This window comes from Rhea americana, unplaced genomic scaffold, assembly GCF_003343005.1.
Source record: "Rhea americana isolate MKP2758 unplaced genomic scaffold, rheAme1 scaffold_196, whole genome shotgun sequence".
NCBI lineage: Eukaryota > Metazoa > Chordata > Aves > Rheiformes > Rheidae > Rhea > Rhea americana.
In genome coordinates this window covers 461,564-485,221 of record NW_028186105.1, presented here as the reverse complement: position 1 = coordinate 485,221, position 23,658 = coordinate 461,564, and the positions used below count along the sequence as shown (strand labels likewise).

At 49.4% G+C, this 23,658-nt stretch overlaps 1 protein-coding gene across 1 annotated transcript in view; it reads right to left on the bottom strand.

The window, feature by feature from the left end:
- The window catches only part of DNAI1 (dynein axonemal intermediate chain 1), a 137,439-nt gene that overhangs the window by 3,730 nt on the left and 110,051 nt on the right, over positions 1 to 23,658 (bottom strand). The gene's annotated exons all lie outside the window — the stretch shown is intronic.

Here is a 23,658-nt window from a genome sequence, read left to right as displayed (position 1 = left end):
GGATAAGCCAGACACTGACCCCAAGGACACTTGTCTGTCTATCTCCAGCTAAAGCCAGTGCTACTCAGGGCAAATACCTCTCCTTACTGTAGCTCACATATTTGGCTCAGCCTTCTCCTAGCATCTGTATCAGGGCACAGGCTGGAGAGACAGGTCTCATGGCCCCAGGTCTAAGCAGACTCCCTGAATGACCTGCTCTTGCTCACTGCAGGCTCCCAGTGAAGCCACTGGACCCAGCAAAGACACCTCAATGGGACCAGCCCGCTCGCTCTAGCTTGGCAGCACACGGTCTGCCAATAAAGGCACAGGATCGGCGGCATCCGACAGTCAGGAGGTACAAACAAAATCGGATCAGACCTGGCAGGTGCAGGGACTAGCAGAAGTGTGAAGACCACTGAAACACAGGAGGTCTGGGCAGACATCTCCTCTGTCTAAATGGCACCATGTTTGGTGTGCCACAGTATAGACTGGCTTAGAAACACCCATGCGAGAGGGGAGAAATCATTTACTGGAAGGGCCAGACTCCAACAGCAGCTGATAGCCAACAGGAAGGTCAAATGCTCACTCATCGTTGTATGGAAAGAAAGTTGTTGCCACAGCTCCATGTCCACTCTTTGCCAGAGGCAGGCTGGGACCCCATACCCACGCTCACTCCCTTTACAATGTTTTCTGTCCATGCAAAAATATTCACACAGGAGGAGCCAAAGCTTTCTCCATATGTTTCTTCTGGCTCCAGCAAAGCCACGCCATGGAGGAGTTTGGTTCAGCCGACCTAGGGGCTCTTCCTTTTCCACTTGCGGCCACGGTATAATCTGTACTGACCCTGAGCAAGGCGCTTGGGAAATATTAAGCAGTGAGCAGCCAATGCATGGTGTGGCAAGCTGTGCTAACACGATTTAATGAACCATCAGCAGCTCCAAATTCTGGCAGAAGAAGAGCTGCCAACTGTAACAAGATTAGGAGCATTAGACACRGGGTGGGAAAATGCCTGCACAGCTGCCGCGGTTCTGCTTGCTCAAGACACAACCCCGTGAGGATCTCTGGTGAAGGGCTTGCCCTCAACGGGCACTTGCTAGCTGGCCTGAGCCAGCTGTACACGCTGGCTGAGTGCATCCATCTGCTAAGCACTTCATGCTGTCTGCTTAACCTTCTCACACCGGACACAGTGCATAGCCTGGCCGCAGTGGCCCCCAGCATGGGGACCATGGGGTTGATGCTGGTGGGCACTGCAAGGCACGGGATGGGCAAGACCATGGTTACCTCCTGCCTTACGAAGGCTTAGCACTAAGCTGCTCTACTCGGGCAGCTGAAGAAGAGGTTTGGCTCCCGGCCATGCTGAACTCTCTCTCCTCTTCCTGTCTTCAGAGCCTTGAGCAATGTCTCTTACACACCACTAATTTAGGCACCTAAATATAGCCATAAGAAGTCCAAATTTAGCAGTCGTGCATGAAAACTTGAGTGAGCATGGTGAAACCAAGCACAGACAGCGCCTGGGGTGGTTCACGCAGCTCCTCCCGGCTGGGCATTATAATGACACTTTAATTCAGTCTGAATTTATCACCAGTTCCAACAGCAGGAAACCACCAAACATATCTGAAACAGTCCCTAAAGAGAGTCAGAAATGTGTCTCGAGCTGCTTAATCCATCCAGGAAGCCTCCCCTGCAGCAAATGCAGAGATGGGGCATGCTGCACCGCCTGCGTGAGCGCTGCTCCAGCCCGGCCGAGCTGGACCCGCAGCAGGAGGATTAAGCTGCGTCCTGGAGTCACCTGCGTGTGAAACCTCCCTCCTCTGCCTTTCCCACATCAGTCACTTAAGGGTTCAAAATGGAGACGTGGTTGCAACAGGTTCTCTTCTCCCATATTAAGCCAGGCTGGGTTTTGCCAGCCCTGGGGGCACTTTGGCTGCACGCTAACTGCGAGCAGCGTGTGTATGTGTGTGCGTGGAGAGGGGCTTCTGATAAAAACCAGCATGGCCTCTGGGCCCCGTTATCCCCCGTCATCGAGAACAGCCGACAGCAGCCGCTTCAAAGAGGGCAGCTGGGTGAGACAAAAGCTTCCTCACAAGGCTCACGGAAATGATCATCAGTCATAGCAGTTCACACRTTTAGCAGTAAGCGCTGAGAAAAACCATCGCGTGCTCAGTGTGCAGCGTAACTACCTGCCCCTGAGCTCCTCAGGCTGTGTGAAAGGGCTGGAGGGGAGTAGAAAGCCCTAAAGGTTTGGCTTCTAGCCCCAGGAGACCTGGCGGTKGTGTGTGCACGCGCGTGGGCGTGCTTCCCCACCAAGCACCGCTCGCACACCCCTCCGCCTCGGGCTGCTTCCCTCGGCTCAGAGCAGGGGGAGGACGCTCTTGCCCTGGGCAGGGACAGGCAGTGCGTGACCCACCGCCCGCGGACCCCGACTCCAGCCCTGCCAGCTTCGGCGCTGCCAAACTGCTGTGTCTCTCTTCTGGACGGGATCGATTACTGTAATTAGCACCACTCAGTGGAAAGCCTTGTTAGCAAAAGCCTGCCCRCGTGTTGTATATTATAACAGCATAACATGTAAAACCTGGTGGGGACACGAGTTCCTGCCGTTTCAGCCGAGGGATCTGCCAAACACAAGCAGCAGGGAGGAAGGACGGAAGGTCGGCAGCAGCCCGAGCTCCCCTGGCCCCGGGGACCTCCCAAGAGCAGGCGCGTCTGCGGCGAGCGGCTCGGGCGGGCGCAGCACCCGCGCGCGCGTGCACCAGTGCCCCCCGGAAGGACAGACTCACGGAGCCCGTCCCGCGGCGCAGAGCATCCGCCGCAACCTTGAGCTGCCGCCCTGGCGCCAGCTGGCAGGTAGCACTGTCCGCTTTCAGGCACCGTTTCGTTATCACTCAGCGTCTCTTTTTTTTTTTTTCTTATTTCAGGTTTACACTAGTTTCATTGTATGACAGCTCACTGAGCCATTACAGGTTAGAGTTTAAGAAAAGCAACTAAACGTGGACTTGGAAATGCAACTCCAGCAATACTTTAGTTTTATCGTATCTCATGGAGTAATGTCTCATGAGAAAYCCATTGCCCAGTGGAACGAGCAGTATATTTTAAAAAAGTTGTATTTTGCTTTGCAATACTTCTTTCTTGGACCACCACTGTCAACATTTATCGCCTGTGATCACCTTTTAACTGCCTTAAGAAAGTTCAGCTGTTGTGTTTCTCTTCAACACTGCCCTTTAACACTTTTTCCATACCAGGTTTTAAATATAAAAACATCGGCATAGAGAACGTCTTCTCTGCTACTAACATGGAAATGTATGAACATACTACTCTTTAGGTAAACACAAGCATACAGGAAACAGAGTTTTGCTATGAATAGAAGTGAAAATAAAATTCTGTGCTCCTAGATGGCATATATTTAATAACACTAAATGTCAATGGCATGAAAGATGAATTACAATTGATACTGTTGTGCCTGCTGAAAGAGTTCAGTTTGCAATTTAACATCAGGCCACAGTGTTCGCGCTCTCCTGTTCTCTATGACTGCACTTGAACTCRGGGATGCTCCAGAAATAGCACTAGATATTTCAACTGCATGAACAATTGTGCCATCTTGACAACACATTTTAGTGTGTAATTTTCATTTAAATCACAACGTCATTTAAAGCACGGCTAGGAGAGGCCCTCAAGCAACCACCAGTCTGCCCTGGTCCATGGCAGGAATTAGTTTTATATTGGTTCTGACAGATGCTTGTCCAGTGCTTGACTTGGTCCCTGGGGTGCCTGGTACATCATGCCCTGAGCAGTGGATTTTCACGCTCTGCTCCCATCACCTGCACGGTCGTCCCTTTTAAAAACCTTCCGTGGCATCCAGCACGAGCTGCCGATGGCTGCCAGCGCTTCTCTCCCGCCCCTGCTAAAACCTTTGCCCTAAGCCTTATGCTGCTGTCTTACGACCTCAGCTCACTGCCTTCCTCACCCCACCAGCCTCACACCTCTCTGGAGCCGGGGCTCATCTCTCTCTGCTTCCAGCCTCTTGGTTGCCCATGTTGTCCCCRCTGCTCTCTTGCCCATCACATCTTTCAAAGTCAACACCTGGTTCTTCTGCTACAGCAGGGCACTGCTGGCTAGTGTTTGAGAACTTCTGCAAACCTCTCCAGCCAATTATTCCCATTTTCTTTTCTTCCTCTTGTACTTTGTCTCTGCCCTCACTGAAGTGCATCCTGCTTATTTCAGACTGTGCGTCCAATTTGCCACAAATTAAATGGCTTGCACAGAATCTCTTTGCCTGCTGCATGGGAAATAGCCAGGCAAATTACAAATGCCACACAAATCCTCCCAGGCCTGAAAACTAGATACTCTATTACTCTGGACTGTGTGGGAAGTCACGCTAAATCACTTAATCAAGGACTGAGTTATGATGCAGCATGCAAATCAAGGCTTAAAAGGGGTCAGCAAGAAGCTGGCCACAAGACAAGAGCACAAGAAATCCTGCAGCTAGAGAGGCTGCTTTTCCCCAGGATCTGATCCTCTTACAGCAGCTGAGAAATCACTTGTTGACTTAGAGAGGCCAGGCTCTGCTCTAACCCACGGCACTGCCCCTTTGCTCTGCGAGCTCCTTGTTAGCAGCTGTACTGGTGTCAATCCTTAACCTGMAGATATCCTGGGCACAGTGCTGTTTGGTAGAGCATGCTAATCATTGCCTGTTGGCACATTCATGCAGCCTGCAGTGTCTTACACCCTCCCCATTCATGTTCAGTGGGCACCCAGTGGCACCACATAAGGGTCTGAGTAAGAGATAGTCAGAGAAGAGGATTTGCCTTGGAGTGACTGCAGTGCAGGGCCAGAGGGGCACAGGATACAGGATAAAACAAGGCAGGAGAAAGCCAGTGATGTGCTGTAGAGCAGGGGTGGGTAGGGAGTTCAGAGATGCTCCTCTAGAGCACAGACAGTCCTGAAGAACCTTGCTTTCTTCTGGGAAACAGAGATGAGCAGATCTGCCCTGAAGAAACATGGTTAGCAACTCTCTCCTCTGTCAGGAACAGGCAGACCTGAATATTGTCAACGGCAACGGGGATGAGGATGAGCAAGGACACGGGCATGGGGATGATCCTGTCCCACCAGCAGACCCAGAGTCCACATGTGCCACAGAGCTGTCCAAGCTGTCCCTACCAATATCCCATTCTGGTCCTGCAGCTCCCAGGAGCACAGGGTCTTATGGATACTGTCTGCAGATGAAGATGAGGTGCAGCCTGACTGAAAAAGCATATTTAGAGTCTGTGCTCAGGCTAAGCAGTCCAGGCAGCAGGCAATCATTTTAATGACAATCCTATCTTAAGATGCTGATCTGGCTTCAGCCCAAGTCCTTTTACTAAGCTCCTTGACATCCTGTTTAGAAAAGTATTAAAATCTAATTGCTTCATGCATATATTGCTGTTTTAATTATAGCAGAAGCAGAAGAGAGATGCGAACAGTAATCAGTCTCTCTGATGCTGATACACATCTGAGGAAGGAACTGGACATGGGAAAAGCCAATCCAGCATCATCTACTGAAACCAGGGTATATATTCCTAGTGACTACCCGTGCTGCCAACAGCATGGTCACAGTGCAGCTAGGGTCGTCTCCCTGAACTGCTCTTTGCTTTGAGTCACTGACCAGGATGCTGCACCTGAATTAATTTTATGTGTTTCCTGGCTCTCTGTTGTACCGAAACATAATTACTTCAGTGCCATAGACCAGCTAAATCCATCTGCTCAGCTGGCTGCTGAAACTAATGGAGCTTCTCTGCAACCGAGTATAACAAAATAAAGGCAAGCTGTGAAGAAAACGACATAGAAGCCATTAAGCTCTTTAAGGTGACCACTTCCTAAGTAATCTCTCCATCACTCAGCAAGTCTCACCATACCACCAATGGAATGAGGTGAACCAGCAATCTACAGCTCCAGCAAGACAGTGGCCAAACTGGCAGGAGCAGATACTCGACAACTGTTAGACCTCAGGGCTAGAAGGATCCTATTAGCAGAGGTTAATTGAAGCTGGGCTCATGCCTAACACAATGAGGACAGACAAGCTACATTAAAACAACTGTTGTTCAAAGGCTGTCTCCTTACTGAGGCTCTCAGCAAGACACAGCCCCAGAAGGGTGAAAACAGCCTGCTTAACTTGCCCTTCCACTCACCAACAAACATRGCCTGATCCTTGTTCCACTCTTTGTGCTGCTGGAGGTGGGACAGAGGGAAATGGTTAGGGTGTTGCTGCACTGCAGCTGCCAAGCAAGCAGCCAGAGATCATCCTGGAGGCCTCTCAGAGAAGAAATCTCCTTGGTCGTGACAGCAGAGATGTTGCCACATTTGGGCACCAGTTCTGGCTGCAGATTTCCCCAGTACAGTCAGATTGTCATCTCAAGAGGGATGACTTCTTCTCAGGTTCTTCTAGGCCCATTCTGATCTGAGTCCATGCATGGATCTCCCTGGTATTGTCCAGGTGTGAGGACCTGCCTGAAACTTAGGGATATCATCAGGCTGCAAATCTGCGAGGAAGCAATAAAGACTGAAAAAGAATCTGGTGATGTTTCAGGAGCCCTCAGGATGATAACCAAAATTGTTCTTTTCCATTAGCGCTGAGGAGATGTCTAAACTGATCTAGAGGAACAGTGGAAACAATTGCTTGATAGAAAAAAAAGGCACTTTAAACAGTCAATTGGACTAAATCAGCTGTCATCTGCTTTCCTTGCACAACAGAAAGACAAAGAAGGGCATGGGATGAACAGGCAGAAAAAAATCAGAGGCTGAAATGTGAGCGCTCTGTTAGAAGGGAGTGTGAGTAGAGTAGAGCAGCTCAGGACCCCTTCTTCCAAGATGTGATGATCTAGTCCATAGAGCACTCCTGACCTTAGGGAAGTCTCAACACTTACATATAACCCATTGCTTTGCCTGCAAAACAATTAACAGAGTGGATCATGTTTGTAAAGTGTCATGAGATGTAGACACCACGAACGCCAAGGAGACATGATTCTTTCACTAGGCTTGGTTGATCCCATTCTTCCCCTTCACCTAGGGGGAATAGTCAGCATCATTCAAGAGCAGGGTGAAATACAGCCCAAAGTGGCTGTACCTCATGTGGTACTGCATGTCCAGCATTGCACAAGCACCTGTGCACCAGGAAACATCCTGAAAAGTGATGTTTTCATAGCTGGCAACCGAGTAGGAAACAGAAGAAAGACAGAAAGAAGCCATTTGTGTTCAGAAAATTAATTCCAAATTTAATTCCAGTAATTATATAGTCATTAACACCCTATTCGCCATAAAGATGCATAAAATCCCCAAGTGAGAAATGCATTTGCTTCAAAGGTAAGAAGAAGGTAATTGGGGAAACACTGCCAGTTTTTCCCTACACTACTATAAAATCTGTAAGTAGTCTGGATTTCTGTGAATGGTTATTGCTTGTAATTTAACTTCCCCAGCAACAATCTGTAAATAAGCCAGACAGCCAGAAATCCAGCAAGAGCAGTAGAGAACYTGAACAGAGCTGATTTATTACAGCATCCCCCGATTTAACTATAGACAATGCAACGTTTCCTATGTGACCAGCTGGATCTTGGATGCTACTGGTGCTAATGCAATACGAGCCAAACCCTCGCCCTTCTCCCAGCTGAAACTGTACCACACTGGAGTCCTTGATGAGTTGTTCCAGCAGACCCTGGGCCAGGCCTGGGCATTGTGTGACACTTGCACAGCCAATGAGCAAACACATGCAAGAGAGCTGAGGGCCCTAGGACTGTTTGTTGGGCACCAAGGGTAGGCAGGAAATTATTAATGTAATGCTGAGTTCCTGGACTGTAGAAACCTAATCCAAGCTCTGCACCAAGGCAGGATCAAGGACAGTCAAAACTGGCCCTGACAGATATTTTTGGTGCTTTGAGCAGATCTTTACTAAATTTACCTCCTTAACTTCAGTCTCTCTCTCCAACATTTCAAGGTCATTTAGAGATCCAATCCAGTCTTTCAAAGTCCTTATGATGCTCTATACCACCAGACCCTCTCAAGGCTTTGTAGCGAACCTTCTGTCAGCTCATCCAAGCAATAAATACAGAAGTTGAAATGCCAACGAGAACAAAAATTTACCCCCTCCAAGAGATCCACAGGCTTCTCAGAAATGCCATCTGAAGCTGACCATGAACCACTGATAACTGCTCTTTCGGGGTGATTTTTCAGCCTGGCACTCATCCCACTCATGAATTCCCCCTACAACTCCCTGGCTTAGCTCAGCCATGACTTCATCATGTAGATCTGCAACAAAAGTCTGAAAAAAGGCAAATATGCAACCATGTGTAGGTTCCCTCAGGAGAGGCCCATAAAGCCAAAGACGGATAGAGGGGCTTAGGGTGTTAATCACACTCAAACTGTGTGTAATGCCATAGAGTAAGACTAGCTGTCAGTCTAGTAAGAGGCCTAAATGTTCAGTATTTCCTGTCATACAATGGAGGCAGCTTTAGCAGATTTTCTCCAGAAGGCTGCAACACAAGCAGGCAGCTCAAAGCCAGAATGTGCTAATTAAGAAACACAAGGGAAGTGTTAGTGACAGAAGCTTTGGGAGGCAGGAGSAAATACAGAGGGTGAACCTCTCTCACCTCCTGTCCCTAGTGTGGTGCGACTTCCGTGTTTCAGTCCCTGGGAAAAGGAAAGGAACTTTCTAAGGAGTAAATAAGTARGATAAGGACATGATGGCTGGTGCTGGCTCAGAGGAGCCAGCTTCTGTTCACTGCCCTGGGTGATAAAAAACAGATTGTAAAAAGTCTTCACTTACAGTTAATGTACACGAGAGTTCCAGTTTGACCTAAGGGAAGAGAGGCAGAAGGCAAGTTCAAGAATACAGGAGCTGCACAAAAGACTTGCACCACSTAAGTCTGTACAGTCAACGCCCAGGAGAAGGGCAGGCTCCCCGCGGCAGGCTGCGAGGGCGTCCGGGCTGAGCGGAGCGCAGCTCAGCCCGCCAATGCTCTGGCAARGCTGATGTGCACCTGGAAGGGAAACCAGAGCAGGAGCCCGTGGAGGGTTGGAAACTGAGGCAGGCGGACGGAGGACCAGAAGGGAACCCGGACTATGAGTCTTCAGAGCTGGCATCCCTGGATCAGAATGCAAGAACTGTTTCCTGTTCCCCAGTSACAACTGGGAAAGCTCCAGCCTGAGATAAGCTAGAGTGGAGCTTGTGTGGTCCACAGGCAGTGGGACACGTGCAGCAGTGACTCTTTCCCCACCAGGCTAATTTCAGTGTCAGACTAGGAATAACATTGATTTGGTATGTCTTGTCCTTGACACACTGACGCTCRTTGTTATTACAGCACCTTGTTATCTCTGAGTGCTCATAGTTTGACTGTTTAACGCATGAGCTAATAAATAAGGCAGAATCAAAAGAAGTGAAGAGTTTAGGAGTCTGCAAATCTCTTCACATAAAACTGCCTGGTGTGCGCCAAGCTGTGAATATCTTGKTATAAAAGTTGTGAATCTCCCTCTCTATAACGCCACCAGTCTATTCCGGATCTTTTCAGGAAGATCAAAGGCAAAAATAGATCTAACAGATTTTAAGCCCAGAARGAATTTTTAAGATTCACACAGCCTCAGTCAGTAAACTCATCGCACCAGTGACGACTCTTGGAGCTAGAGCATATCTTTTAGAAAGAGACAGGGAGTTTCGACTTGCAGGAGTTTGAAGGATGCAGATAAGCTCGCGCCGCTCTAACAGCCTTGGTCCTTGTCTGAGTTTGCCTAGCTGCTGTTCAACTGCCAAATCCCATTATGCCTCTTTCTGCTAATTTAAAGAGCCTTCCGCTGTTAGAAATCCCTTCCCCTTGCAGGCGCTTTTAGGCTGAGATCAAATTACTGCTTAATTTATTTGTGAGGCCCTGAAGAACTCCTTGAAGTTACATTTTCCAGACCTAAGATTTGTTCCTCTTTCTAGATTCAGTTTGCGATTTTCATCACCTCCACTGCAATGTCAAACCCATATATGTACTTTGCAGCCGACAACAGGTTTAGTAATGCCACTCTCAAACATGGGGCCTTGGTGTCGATCCCACCTCGAATAACCCCAATAAGGCAGTCAGAGCCTGCAGAGTTCCTCGTTTCCTCTATGACCCTGAAGCCTCTTTCAGCATCACCAGTTCCAGACACTATTCCAGATCCAGGAGAACAGTTTGCATGGGATTTACATCCTAGCCCCACCACCTCGCCTCTGGCTGCTCTCCGATGCACGCTGCTAAACAAAACCACRGCACCGAGGGATCTGGGCTGGCCTCTGAGACTGCCTTGTCCCCAGCACTATCTTATCCCCCTGCACCAATGCTCACATCATCTGCGGATGTGTCTGTAGACAGCTCCTTGCCCCTCTGAGCACTGACAAAACTATCGACAGGAGCTGGTGGCAAACATACCCTGCTGAACCTCTCCAGACCCGGCTCCGGAGGACTGGGAGCCCAGCCTGCGGTTTGCTTTTGAGACCTGCCAGCTGCAGCTCCCTTTAGCTGAAGCCATGCGGGTGTTGTGTAGTGCTTTTATTTTCAATTGGGTGCTTATTTTTGAAAGAACGGCCATGCCGGGCCCTTCCCTGGCAGGACTATTCTCTCCAATTGTCAGTAATGCCTAGCACCAGGGCATGGTGTCTATCACAAGAGCGACTTAAACTCCGCTTGCAAAGCAAGGCTGAAAGCCTAAGAAGCGAGCAATGAGCACGTGGGGAGCGTGATGATGTTTAAGAGGCCTCATGTTGACAGACAAACAATTCTTTCCTAAGCAGAGTAAACCACTCAGCTGCAGTGTTTAAGTTTCCTCTAATTCCCTTAACCACATCATATAAACGTCTGGCACTTCCACAGCACCTCTCAGCCGCGGTTGCCCAAGTCGTTTGCTGACTCGAGGCTTATTCGCTCTCAGGGCAGAGCAGGGACAATTTATAGTGAGCAGCTTCACCCACAAGGCAAACGTGGCCACTGCAAAGCCCACGGGGCGCCCAGGGCCGGGGGCACAGGACTGTGCCGCCTCTGACAAACCCCAGCCAGCGAATCCAACCTGGGCAGGGAGCAGGGATGGAGCGTAGAAGCCAGTTGCTCTGCTCCTGGGAAACGTCTGCTCAGCCTAAGACAACTGTTACAGCTRGTTCAGAGATGAGGGAACCAAGGGCTGAAGCAATTAAGGGGACTGCCAAGCCCTTTTCTCATGTAAGTCCTCTCCCTTTCTTCCTCTGCAGGTAGCCAAGTAGGTAATGGTGGTCTCATGCTTGTCTTGCTGCTTTTTCTCCCCACATGGTCCTATAACATCTGACCCTCCAGCCCTCAGCTCTGCCCAGGAGCCAGTGTGCTGGTGCATGCTCTCAGCCTCTCCTGCCTTGCCAAGTGCTTCTGCGTTCTCCTTCGTCTCTATAATACTTCCAGCCATGCGCAAGTCCCCAGCTGGCATGTGTGAACCTTTCCACAAGGTCACCACTGTGTAAACATAATTCTTCAGGACTCTTGGCAGACTCCTTGGGGAGTTACACCTCAGGCTAACCTGGACTCAAAATGAAGATCTGTCTGTTTGCTGAAGACTTGCTCTACAGCACTGGCCTCAGAGAAATCACTGCATGTCAGTGCTTTCCTGGATATGAGCACGAATACCTTGAAGAACCAAACTTTCATGCGCAGGAAAGCGGGATGTGACTTGCAGCTTCTCCCACCRAAGGCAGCCAGAGCCTGGCCACTGAGACTACAGGCCCCTCTGGGAGGTTTTGCTCCCTAAGGCCTCCCCACGATTTCCATCCTGGGAAACCTTACTTCAGGCTGGAGCTCCCACAGGCTCTCCCTGCTGTGGGGGAAGGACCGGGCAGGGGCCAGCAGATGCCAGCAAACCCAGCTCTCCCTTCTTCCTTTTTTTCTTTTTMTTTTAATGACATGAAAGACACTAAATAATTAATTTCTTTCACTCCTATGGATGTCCTATGGTTTGCTCAGGCCAAATAAAATGAGSGCTTTCGAGCGCTTTTTTTCTAGCCTGATAGGATCCTTCAGTGAGGATCCATTCCCCTTTCCTGCAGTCCCCAATCCTTGAGATATCACAGTTGATACCAGAAACAAAGTGGGGAGATCTCTGCTATCGCTGAGCAAGCCAGGGTTAGAGTGTATTCAGGCAGCACAGGCTGGTGGGGAGAACCAATGCCTTTTACAAGCTTAATCAATATATATCTAGAAAATAAAACACAAGCTTTAGGGCACATGCACTAGACTTTTCTTTGTGGGTGTATTTGTTTGTCTAATAAAAGATGTTCTCTTTACCCCAAGCTTACAGCACTAGACTGTCCTGGCTATAACAGCCCCAGTCCCTTGGTAAGTCAGCTGTCTTCAAAACAGCTCAGCCTAATGGACTTAAACCTAAGCACTGATCTTGGAGAATATCCGAGGATGACAGGGATCAGAAAGGTGAAAAAGGCAAATGTGGTAACTATCYTAAAAAAGGAAAATCCTAGCCTCTCGGTTTAACCTCATTCTGCCAAAAATGAGTGGAACAAACCAACAGCCTRTTTGTAAGTGACTGCAAGGCRATGCATCCCAGCTYACCCCATTTGTACCAAAAAGGTCAYGCTGAAYAACCTGATTCCTTTCTGCAACAAGGTATTAGACCTTGTGGGTAAGGAAGAAGCCAGTGATGTCATTTATCTTGACTTTAGGAAGACTTTGCCACTGCCAGCCTTGATGTACTTATCTTCAAGTGAGGCAAAAGGCCTAGATAAAATGAGTATAAGCTCGTAAGACCCAGCTGGAGAGCCATAACCAGAGCTGTCAGCCCAGAGGTAYGTGATGTATGCAGTGCACAGGGTCTGAAGTCTGGACTCATTTCAGTCAGTGTTTCTGTTAACGCTTGGGCACTGGGACAGATGGGAAGGCTGCAGGTGTCCAGGAAGGCAGAATGGGAATTTGAAATGATCTTGATGGACCGTAGAAGTGGCTTGGAAAACGAGGAGGTGATTCAAAAAGGAATAAATGCAAGATAACTGCAGGTGAGCAGGGACAGCTCCCTGCACAAACACCGGAYGGTGGGGAGGGAGCGTTCCCCCAAAAGGCCTGGGGTGGGAGGGACACCCGTCTGGCTGGGATCTGGCACTCCTGCGCTACATGAAACAGCCCACACTGTACTGCCACAAGGAACGGGCGCATCAAGGCTGGACGCGTGAAATGATCCTTGTGCTCTGCTCGGTGCTAGGACAGGCAGTAGGAGGGCTGCACTGATGGGGCACCATGTGGCAAGGATAATGCTCACGGGACACGGTCCRGAGGATAACAACAGAAAGGACTGACCAGGACCCTGTGGGCAGCGAGGAGCTCAGACTCACCCCAGACCAGCAGCAGCGGGACGGGGGGCAGCTCCCTGCTGGGGAACAGGAGGGGAGAGCCCGGGAAGCTTGCCTCAAAGCTGCCCTGCGCGCCTGGAGCCTTGCATCTCATCCCAAGGAAACAGTCAGTGAATGAGAGCGCAACAGTTTCCCTCCAGGAAAGGCTTGGAGCTGCTGAAGCGCTTTGATTGCAGAGGCTGCTGCAGCTCCCGAAGCCAGCAGGACTGTAACGCAGCCTCTCTTCGCGTCTGCTTCGGAGGACTCTTTTTTTCTCCCTTTTCTCCACGGGATAAAAATAATCCTTTTGCGTCAGCTCSATCACTGTGAGCAGCGAGACATTTTATTCATCTACGATTCCTTCCCTTCTCTCATTTAAGCAATGCCCCATTGAGCCTATCAAATTAATTTGAGCAAGAAACATTTATTTGGCCTGCCCGCCAGCACGGGTGTCTCCCTTTCTTTTCTTTCAGAGGAGGCTGCTAGATGGCATGAGTGTGTTGGGGGGAGAGGCCAGGCAGGGGCTGGGGGATAAACTCAGCGTGAGCGTCTTCATCAGGGTGCCCAAGGGCAGGGACAACTGTAAATCTCTGCGCCTGCTGTCAGGAAACACGCAGGGCACGTCTGGATGTGAAGGGCATTTTACACATACATATTGGGGATGTGTTTTACAGCAAGAGAGACGCACCCCCCCAGAAGCGAGCTGCCCTCTGTGTTCTTTCTAACCCTGGCCAGCTGCTTGGGGAAGGCTGTGTAGGCTCTGGCAGGAGCTCAGGAGGAGCTACAGGGATATGCCAAATCTCAAGCTGTTCCTCTGGCTCTTGTAGCCCATCCCCTCCCACTCTGGATCCTGTCTAACTTGCTGCCTTTGCCACCACGGCAGGTGCCACCAGGCTCTGCAGCGACAGGCAGTGCCCCAGAGCACCCAGGTGATGCCTGTGGACAAGTTATGCAAATGTTACAAGGAAGGAAAAGCCAAAGAGCTTGACGAGTAAAATCCCAGGACAGCCACCTTCTCTGAGCTCTGCACTTGCCTGGGGAGTTGCTGCGGTCACTGAAGYAAACCAAAAACATGACTGGGAAGGATCTTGTAAATTAAGATTTACAAGCACCCCTGTTGAGTGACTCCTCAGGGAAAGGTGCCCAGGACACCGCACAGCCAGGGGCTGGAGGGAATTAGTTACATTCTTCCACCTAAGTTGCATGACCAGCACAAATGGAGGCCACATTCTTCCCTGTGGAGGTGCAGAGCTGAGAGAGAGCTGCTCACCTGTGTCCCAGGATTTTCCATGCTTTGTTGTCTTGGACACCCATGGGTGCCTGCTTTTCTTTGCTTCCCCGCAGATCCAGCTCTACAGCCCTCTTGTCCATCTGCCCATACTACTGCTACCTCTTCCCTCTGCCCCATGCCAGGACCCGCACTCTCATCCTCCCCTTCTCACCCCTGTTTGCCAGGACATACTGCACCAAGGGATCACACAGGGCCAATACAGCTGGAGTCACAACTGCACGCACACCAGTGCTGCACCTGCAGGCTGAAAGCAAAGGATCTCTCGGTGCCCCATTTCATTTTCTAATTTTCCCCAGTTCCCCAGTTCTGTCTCTGACCTGAAATTTTGGGCTTGATGACCTGTGACATCCAACTGTCCCATGATGGACAACCGCAGGGAGGCAGAAGACCCTGCCAGGCACTGGGCCTCAAAGGGCCAGGGGTACCAGCATACCCAGAACTTCGGCTCCTCTCCTCCTCCCCTCCACGGAGCCTCCTTGGTCCAGCTAGTGGACTTAAGTATGAATGTGACAGACATGTGCCCAGAGCGCTCAGCAGATCAGCTGATGTGAAGTACAGAGAAGAGAGGCCGTAGGGGAGCAGGTCAATGGTGATAATGGACACCTCTTGCTCAACCACAGCGKCTCCCAGGGAGATGGGAGATCCCACTTCACCAACACAGCTGTCAAGTGTTGAGAAGAGCTGCATCTCCTCCAAGGAAACTCAGAGGCCAGCGCCASGACCAGGGCTGCATCCCCAGGCTCCAGCCACTGCTTTACACTGTGTCGTCATGAAAAGCATCACTTTGCCCTTCAAATGCACCTGTGGCTCAGGGGCCCAGCTAACAAGCTTTYCTCCTCCACACCCCTGGGGCAGAGCCAGCTCTCAGTAATAGCTGCACTCCTCATAGCTGTTCAGGGATCTCTGCCAAAAGAGCGGCTCATCCTCAGATGACCTGCAGGATAAGCATCCACGTTACCTCTGTGAGCAAGGAGCCCTGATCAGTTATGGCAGGGGGCTGAACACTGAATAGCCTCTGCAGAAGAGGCTGCAGGCTGGAAAACCTACTCTCAGTACAGCATAAAGGGATTCAGACATTACTCGGAGAATGAGTGTCCCAGAAAGTCTGCCTCCCTGGCTCTGCGGAGGGCAGGCTTTGAAAGCAGCCCGCTCCCACGGGGCTCAGTTTGATGCACGCTGGCTCTGCCTTTGTACTGTGGCTATTCTTTGTGCAAAGAGAAGGGATTTCTAAGGCGCCTTCATTTTTCTGGAGAGGATTTAAGCCATGCGCATAGAAATGAATCCACAGAGAACGGCGACGATAAAGAAACAGGGAGGACAGGCGAGCCAGGCAGACTGCGAGGCAGGGCAGTGCCTTTCCTGCCATAACGCTACGCTGTGCCCACTTCTCTGCTGCCAAGTAGCTTCCTGCCAAGGCTCTGGAGAAAGCAGAGACTTCAGTTTTCAGAAGGAGCTGTGCAAGCTGAAAGGACACATTCAGGCGGAGTTCAAGGACACAGGTGTTCAGAGCTAGCCCACAGCAAGTCCTCTGTGGATGCGAAGCAGAGCTCCTTAGTCTCGCATGCGAGGCATTTCCCAAGGCAGCGAGCGACGGCCGAGGCGGCGGAGGAGCAAAGCCCAACCTGCTAGGGCCCTGGGATCACGTGGGAGCCTGGGCTCCACACAGCCCCAAGATGGTGGTGCTGCAGTACACACAACCTGTACATGAGGAAGAGGATGCAAAGCCTTCCCACAAAGCACCTCTTATATCAACATAACCATACCAGCACGGAGAAATACAAAGGAAGGAGTAAAATAAGGCCTCACCAAAATGACTCTGTATGGCCAAATTCAGATTCCAGTTACCTTTCAATACTCAGAGAACTGCAAATTTGAGGGAAACACTCTAGATTTAGTTCAGAAAAGGGATGTTTAGCTCAGTGACTTGACTATCATTGATCACTAAAACAAATCCCCCAAGCTTTTCCCCCAAACCTCTCTCCAAATCCCCAGCATTGCAWTGTGGAAGAGTCTTCCTTCACTTTCCAACTTGGGAAACCCTTTTATTACACAGATCTTCAAAGAGKAAACAAGTAAGTCGAAGTCAGACCCAGGCTATGGAATTCTGTACCCCACAGACAGCACTCAGCATCTCACAGGATGAGCCTTGCACTTCAGAAATAATTCAGAGGTACTATTGAGTTCTCCTTAAATGGGACCTTTTCTTGTTCAAATTGCCAGTGTTTCCATTTCACAAACTAAATACACTTCATCCTGACCACTGAGAATTGACTTCAGCTTAAAATAACCTGCAAATACGCTGATGTTGTCTCTCTACCAACTGCCAAAGAGAGAGGTCAGTGAAAGGCACACTACAGAGAAAAAATAAGATTGGAGACACATGACCAGGAATAGAGAAAGAAGACCCTCCTTCCCCCCYGTTCTCTGACCTTGAGGTCCAGCTAAACTCTGCAGATACATAAGACTCTTTTCTCCTTTTACATACTCTGATGCAAATCAGAAATAATTTCACTGGAAACAAAGAAAACTGGTCTCCTACGAGAAGATTCATGCCCTTTAGATCAACTGATGGCTGGTTTGTGTTAGCTCTCTAAACAGCATTGGYGTCTAAGGTTGCCACATCTTTGTCCAGATCCAGAATTCTTCATACCTGTGATGTGACACTCAGATATTTGGATGTGTGCTGTAGAGCCACTCCTCTGTGCACAGTGGATATATCCAGGATCTCCAGACAAATATCGAAAGTCTTCAGGTTCTGAAATATCCTGATCTGGGATAATGGAGGAAGGAGTAGTCTTGGGGGGCTGTGAAGCTCTACCTGGCAGTGGGGTTCCCAGTGCAGTGGCAGGGCAGTAAGGGACTGAGGGGAAGGAGCAGGGCAGAAGGGGGAGGAGAGTCTATTTTGTCAGTGAATATCAATATTCCCTTCAGTAGATGTTGATTTATAGTTATGCGTCACAGATCTGCCTAGCAAAATGGCTGCAGGTCACAGTAATGTTGCTCTTGCACTGACAAGTTGTACACAAGTGGTATTGCCTCTTGCTGGCTTCAGTGTGTGCTAGGACCAGCATGCAGAGACAGTGGGGACTGTCACAGCAACCACCTCAGGACCTTCCTGCTCCAAGGCAGGCTCAGCACAGCCTAAGCCTGTCTCTACAAATGTGCCTCTAACCTTCTCTAAAAAATCTCTGTYGCTGAGTTTCCTTCCCAGACCAAGGAGTCAGTGCTGGGGCATAACTATCCTCCCAGTTCATCCGTCTCCTCAACTCTCTGATCTCAGTCTTTCYTACTGCTCACAACCAGTGTCCTAATCACCATAAATGAGGAGATCAAATTATTCCTTTCCTCTCTGAAGCAACAATTTGTGTTCCCCTAGCCTGGCTGGAAGGTTATGGCATGAGATACYAGCAGAGGGTGAAGACCACAGAAAACAAATATCCAGGACCCCGAAGACRCAAGATGGACCAGATGCTACTTTAATAAGCTGAACACTGTCTCTGTTGGCCGAGTGGAAAGCATCACCTATTGTGATGAGGACACCCTAAAGGAGCTTTCTCCTGAGGTCTGCAGGTTCATAGCTTGTTCTAGCTGAAAGAATTTGGGTCTTGAGCTTGACCTGCATGCTCAACCCTGGGAGAGGAGACAGAAAGCATGTGCTCACAGACCCAGCACTTCTGCTAAGAAGGAGCCAGAATCTCTTCTCTGTGTGTCAAGGCCCAAATCAAGCAAGGACAAGTGTGGAAAGTACCCAGTAAGGCCACTGAGCAAGCACATTTCACCAACTCCTCTCACCATGGTGCAGGTTGCTGCTCTCCAGATGTGGTGTCTGATATCCAGAGACCGTTCTGTCCAGACCCAAATATAAATCCAAATAGCTGAGTGCTGAATTTAGCTAATCACCAAGAGTTCATATGATCCTAACTCCAAGCCAAGACATGGACTTGCGGGAGAGTCCTGTCCCTTTCCCAGGGAAGCAGCATGCTAGGATGGTGCACATGCATCTCATGGCCACAGCACCCGAGCTCCCCACAGCCTGCAGGACACCCAAAGACCTGGGGTAGTGTTCCCATATCACTCAGGTGAGCCACCAGAAGATGAAGGTTTTGAGGGAGCAAACTCTAGAGTTAAAGCGAACTGGCACACACTCTCTCATTTCAATCAGTGAGGTAGAGTATTTGACTGCTTAAAACATCTGCCCTTAAATGGCCTACACAGGTGACACCCAAAAGCCGTGAAAGGGCAGAAGCAGGGTTTYGTGAGTCACAGATCCACTCCATAGTGCTTGACTGTTCTCATAATAGTACAGGGAGCAGTGACACGCAAATAGCCTAAATAACGGGACTGATTGAGAGGAAATCAAAAAGCATTTGCAAATCTCAGAGGAAGCAAAGCTGTGAAGCTGGGGGTCAGTTTTTACAAGGCCCAAGCCTGCTTGCATGTGCCTCCTTATCAGACGGCCAAGACACGCCTGGAGGCAGCAACCCCGATGAACGCGAGGCACGTGATGCACAGCAGCACTCGAGGCTGAATTCCTCCAGCACTGCTTGCGCTCTGTGCATTTATTTGGGTCACCGCACAATTAGCCCGCTCTGAAGAGATGAAAAGAAACTCAGCCGTCGCTCAAGCTACACAGAAGCGACTGTGTGAATCTCAACTACAGAGGAGCAGTTTGCATGAAAATAGAGAGATTAGGAATAACATCACCAGAGGAGCAAGGTTTTGGGTGGTCCAGAAAGGAGAGATGAGCATTTTTTTTTCTTTCTCAGAGAGCACAATATTTCTTGAGAGCTGTTAAAATGAAAAGTTTGAAGACAAAATGTACTTTGCCCAGTGCTAAACCAGTTGCCAGTCCAGGACTGATATGACCTTGCAGAACCTATTTAATCTATTGCTTCCTCCTGCAAATACAGACAGTCCCATGTGAGAACAGACTGCACCTCACACACAGAAGGGATAGAGATTAGGCCCCTCTCTCACTGCTGGTCAGTTCATCCCACACGGCTACAGGAAAACATGAAGAACAGAAACTCATGGTCCTTAACTCTTCCTGGTTTCTCCCTGTCACTCTAAGTCATGGCAATACACGGCTACAAGGCAGTGAGGTCCAGGACCAAGAGTACAGCAAGCTGATCACACCAGAACCTGCGTTCACACTGTCCTAGCTCAGTGCCAGCTCTGGACCTGAGCTGCATCTCCCCTGAGACAGGGTAGACACAGGGACAAAAACATAGTCCCTCATCCAGAAAACACAGTGTGCTATGGGCTCTGCTGGGGYTCACGAGAAGGGGGCATCCTTGAGCCCAGGAAATTGCAAAGACAGCAGTGCTAGCGGGGTAAACTGGAGAACAGACTGCAGACCCTCTCCTAATGTCTCCCTAAATCTTCGCACACTTCCATCAATCCTCCCCAAACACCCTTCCCATCTTCACCTCCTGAAAACCTCAGCATCCTCCCACTCTCAGCCCCCTTGAATCCTGACTGATCCCTCCCAAACTCTAACGCCTAGCTACAAGGAGCCCGAGCCACAGCTAGATCCTGTCACTAAAGATTTACTTTCTGGGAAGTAACTTGATTGTCCCTGAGGGATAAAGAAAGAAGTGACTTGCATACAAAGAAGTCAGTGGAAGGAACAGAGACCCTCCAAGATAATTATCATACCAAGAAGCCAGCTACCTCCCTGGCCATGAGCCTGGGTACAGGCTGAGGAATTTTTCTTAGCCTCAACAAATGCTTCATTATAACCTTTCTCTGACCTGCTTTCTTTTTGTCTTCCACTCTGCTGTGCCCTCCCAACTGTTACATTTCTAAAAACTCTTTAATTATTTTGATTCTCTCCTGTTTGTCTTTGGCATTGACAGAGCTTGTGGTAGGCTATTCTAGCAGTTTTTAAAAAACAAACCAAAGCCAATGAGCAACTACATTCTTCTGACTGCGATGACAAAAAGCTTTAATTTCCTACAACCCCCATATGAAAAGAAGCCAGAAAGGCTTACTAATTAAACAGCTCTGCCCGAAGCTCATTCTTCTTACAGCAATGCTTCTCTCAGGTGAACTCAATCACCAAGGTCATCACAAATTAAGAACAGTATTTTATTAGTTAAACAATTCCTGCCCAACACTATTTAAGGAGAATGTGGAGTCCCAAAGTGCCTGGCATGACAGCAGAGAGCCACTTGTTCTTACTGCTTCATCTAAAAATAATGCAAGTATTTCTACTGAAGTTCTGAGCTCCAAAGAGAAGTTTCACCAGTGCTCCCCACAGGAGAAAATACCTGCTGCTTGAGTGGAGGCTATGTGCTGGCGGWGATGGGCAGCAGTTTCGAAGCAGGACAGGGCTAGTGATGCTTAGATGGCAAATCCTCTGCTGTTGGACTTCAGATTCACCCCATCAGCTCTGCACAGTCCAGGAGGCAACAGGCAGGCCTCACTCGCAAGGCAGCGTAGTGTAGCACCAGTGCAGAGCCRGGGTTTTAAAGCATGCTGCATCTGGCCCCAGGGCATGGCTTGGCACAGCAGTGCAGAGCAAGGATGCCCRATGCCTGGCAAAAGCAGAGGCATCTCTAAATGCTCCCTGCAAACAGATGTGCCTAATAGATGGCAGAGTCCCTGTCTCCAGCTGCCTCTGAAGATTTGCGTGCTCATCAAGGGCACCTTTTTGTATGTGCCACTGAATGAATTAGGAAGCCAAAATTCATGAGGAGTTGTTGGGACCCTAGGCTATTTTTGAAGTTCTTRCTATCTGTCCTGGTGAAAGCCACYTCTGAAACGCAACCTGAGTGCTTTYGAAAAGGTTCCCCCTGGGCTTATTRTTCTGCCAAATGCTCAAAAACTGAGCTGCACCAACGCTACTGACTGCAAAACTTAAAGTATTAACTAATACTTCTGAAAGATCCCAAAGTGTTTTACAAGCATGAATTAATTAAACTGCAGATCAACCCTGTGAATTATTTTAAGAGCTGCTGAAACTCTCCTGCTATCTCTCAAGGACACAAACAGAGGAATAAACCAAGGTCTGGTGAGAACTCACTCTCCMCATTCCCACTAATCCACTGCACCGGCTTTAACTAATAGGCAGACCAAAATAAATTCAGAATGGCTGAAATCCTAGTGGAAAGTTAGCTCAGTCTCTCTCTAGTGAGCCCTAYCTGGGAATCCCAGATACTGCTAAGGAATCTGCAGAACATGGAGCAGACAGCACCACATCTATTTTTAGGGGAAGAAAACGAGTTTGGAGTGACATGTGGCTATTAAGAGCTCTCTCTCAACAGGGTGATTAGTCTGCTAGTCACACCTGTCAAGAGCAGCTGTCCCAGCTGTGTGGGAAGCCAGCAGAGAAAATTCACAGCCAACCCCTTTGACACTGGCAGGGAACAGAGGGACATGAGACCCACACGAGGCACCTGGCTGCTGTGTCCCATCAGCATGCCAAATCCTCAGCAAAATGCAACCTCCCCTTTCCAAAAGAGCCACCAGAAACATCACCAGACAGCAGAGACATCAGGGTAGGCAGAGAAGGCCTCTGGAAGCACTGGCCACAGCTTTGCCTCGTGGCGTTCGAACAGGTTTCTCCCAAAGCCTCTGCAGGGATCAAGTACCAGAGAGTCCAGATCGTGGTACCCAGGTACCAACCTAGATACAAACAGGCTTCTCTATCTCCAAGGAGATAGCCAAGATGTCAGGGCTCCTCTGCACTGTTTTGGACCCTCTGTGGTTTTAAAAAGCCTATGGATATTCTGCTCATGTTACTGTGGCTCTAGGCAGTGCCAGACAAGATGGAGGAGTTAAACCATTTTACAGAGGAAAACTGCTGCAGAGCACAAGGGTTTAAAGAGCGCACTGATTTGACCTCCAAAGGAGCTGGGAATGATACTCTGAAAGCACAGCTGGATCCCCACAGTGGGATGATGCCCTCACTGTCACGGCCGGGAAGGCTGCTGCTAAGGACATGAAAGCAGGCATGGCACAGGGAGGAGGGGAATGGGATGACACCCGCCATGGTCCAAACACACAGAGCCGTATTTCAGTGGATGGCATTGCCTGTTCTGCCCAGGCTTGATTGCCCTCTATTAAGAMACCTTCTTACAGCAGCTAATCTCCCCGCCACAGTGTCCCTGACACCATCATTTGGCACTGCAGGTGCCGCATCAGCCACATAGGACGGGATCAGCGATTTCACTCACCTGTCTGCTCATGGCACAAAAAGGCAGCTGGGCTGGCTGGGCCCAATTTGSCTCCACCACTCTGCCATTGCCACTGCATGTCACTTGTTTTTAGATTTTTCATCACTCTTAGACAAAAGCTGGCTTTAGCTAGGGGATCTGCACACATCAGCAGCCACGTCTAAACATCCCTCCTCCTTCTCTGCATGTGGAGGAAACATTTAATTCAGTGTTCAATGTCCCTTCAAACCTAACCAAGCAAGCAGAAGATAGCTTAATAACATTAGAGCAGCAGAGTCCATCATTTCCATCCCATTTATACATTGCATGGGATACGGTACCTTTTCGTTTAAGGTCAGCAGTGATTGTGCTGTTCCTGAACTAACAGCTTAAATGGCCTTGTCAACAATATGCAATTCAATTCTGAAGAAAGTTTGCAAAAGGATAGGATTTTAAGAGATAACAACATTCATACCTGCACATAGCGCTGCTGCCGGTTGCTAGAATTGTAAGGAGACATTCAAATTCCTCCCGAGCCATCATGAAGTATTGTTGGGTGCTGCTAACTGCACAGCTGGCTGCTTTCTGAGTACAGGAGAGCAGCCACACTYGTGTGTGTGACCAGTCTCCACTGGTGAACCCTTGTGAAACCAGGGCCAGTGACAGACACGGTGGCTGATGCATGACCAGGCAGGACTCATAAATCAACAAGGAAACTTGACCTGAGCCAGAGAGCCCCGAGAGCTCTGACGGTCTCAGACTGGTTTTGATGGAAACAAAAAAGGCCTGAAATGTATGAGACATTCTCCTCCATTACTCCCACATCCTGTCCCCAAACAGACTGTCATGCTGCTGAGTTTTCTACACTCTCTTAGCACAGGGTAGAGTCTCAT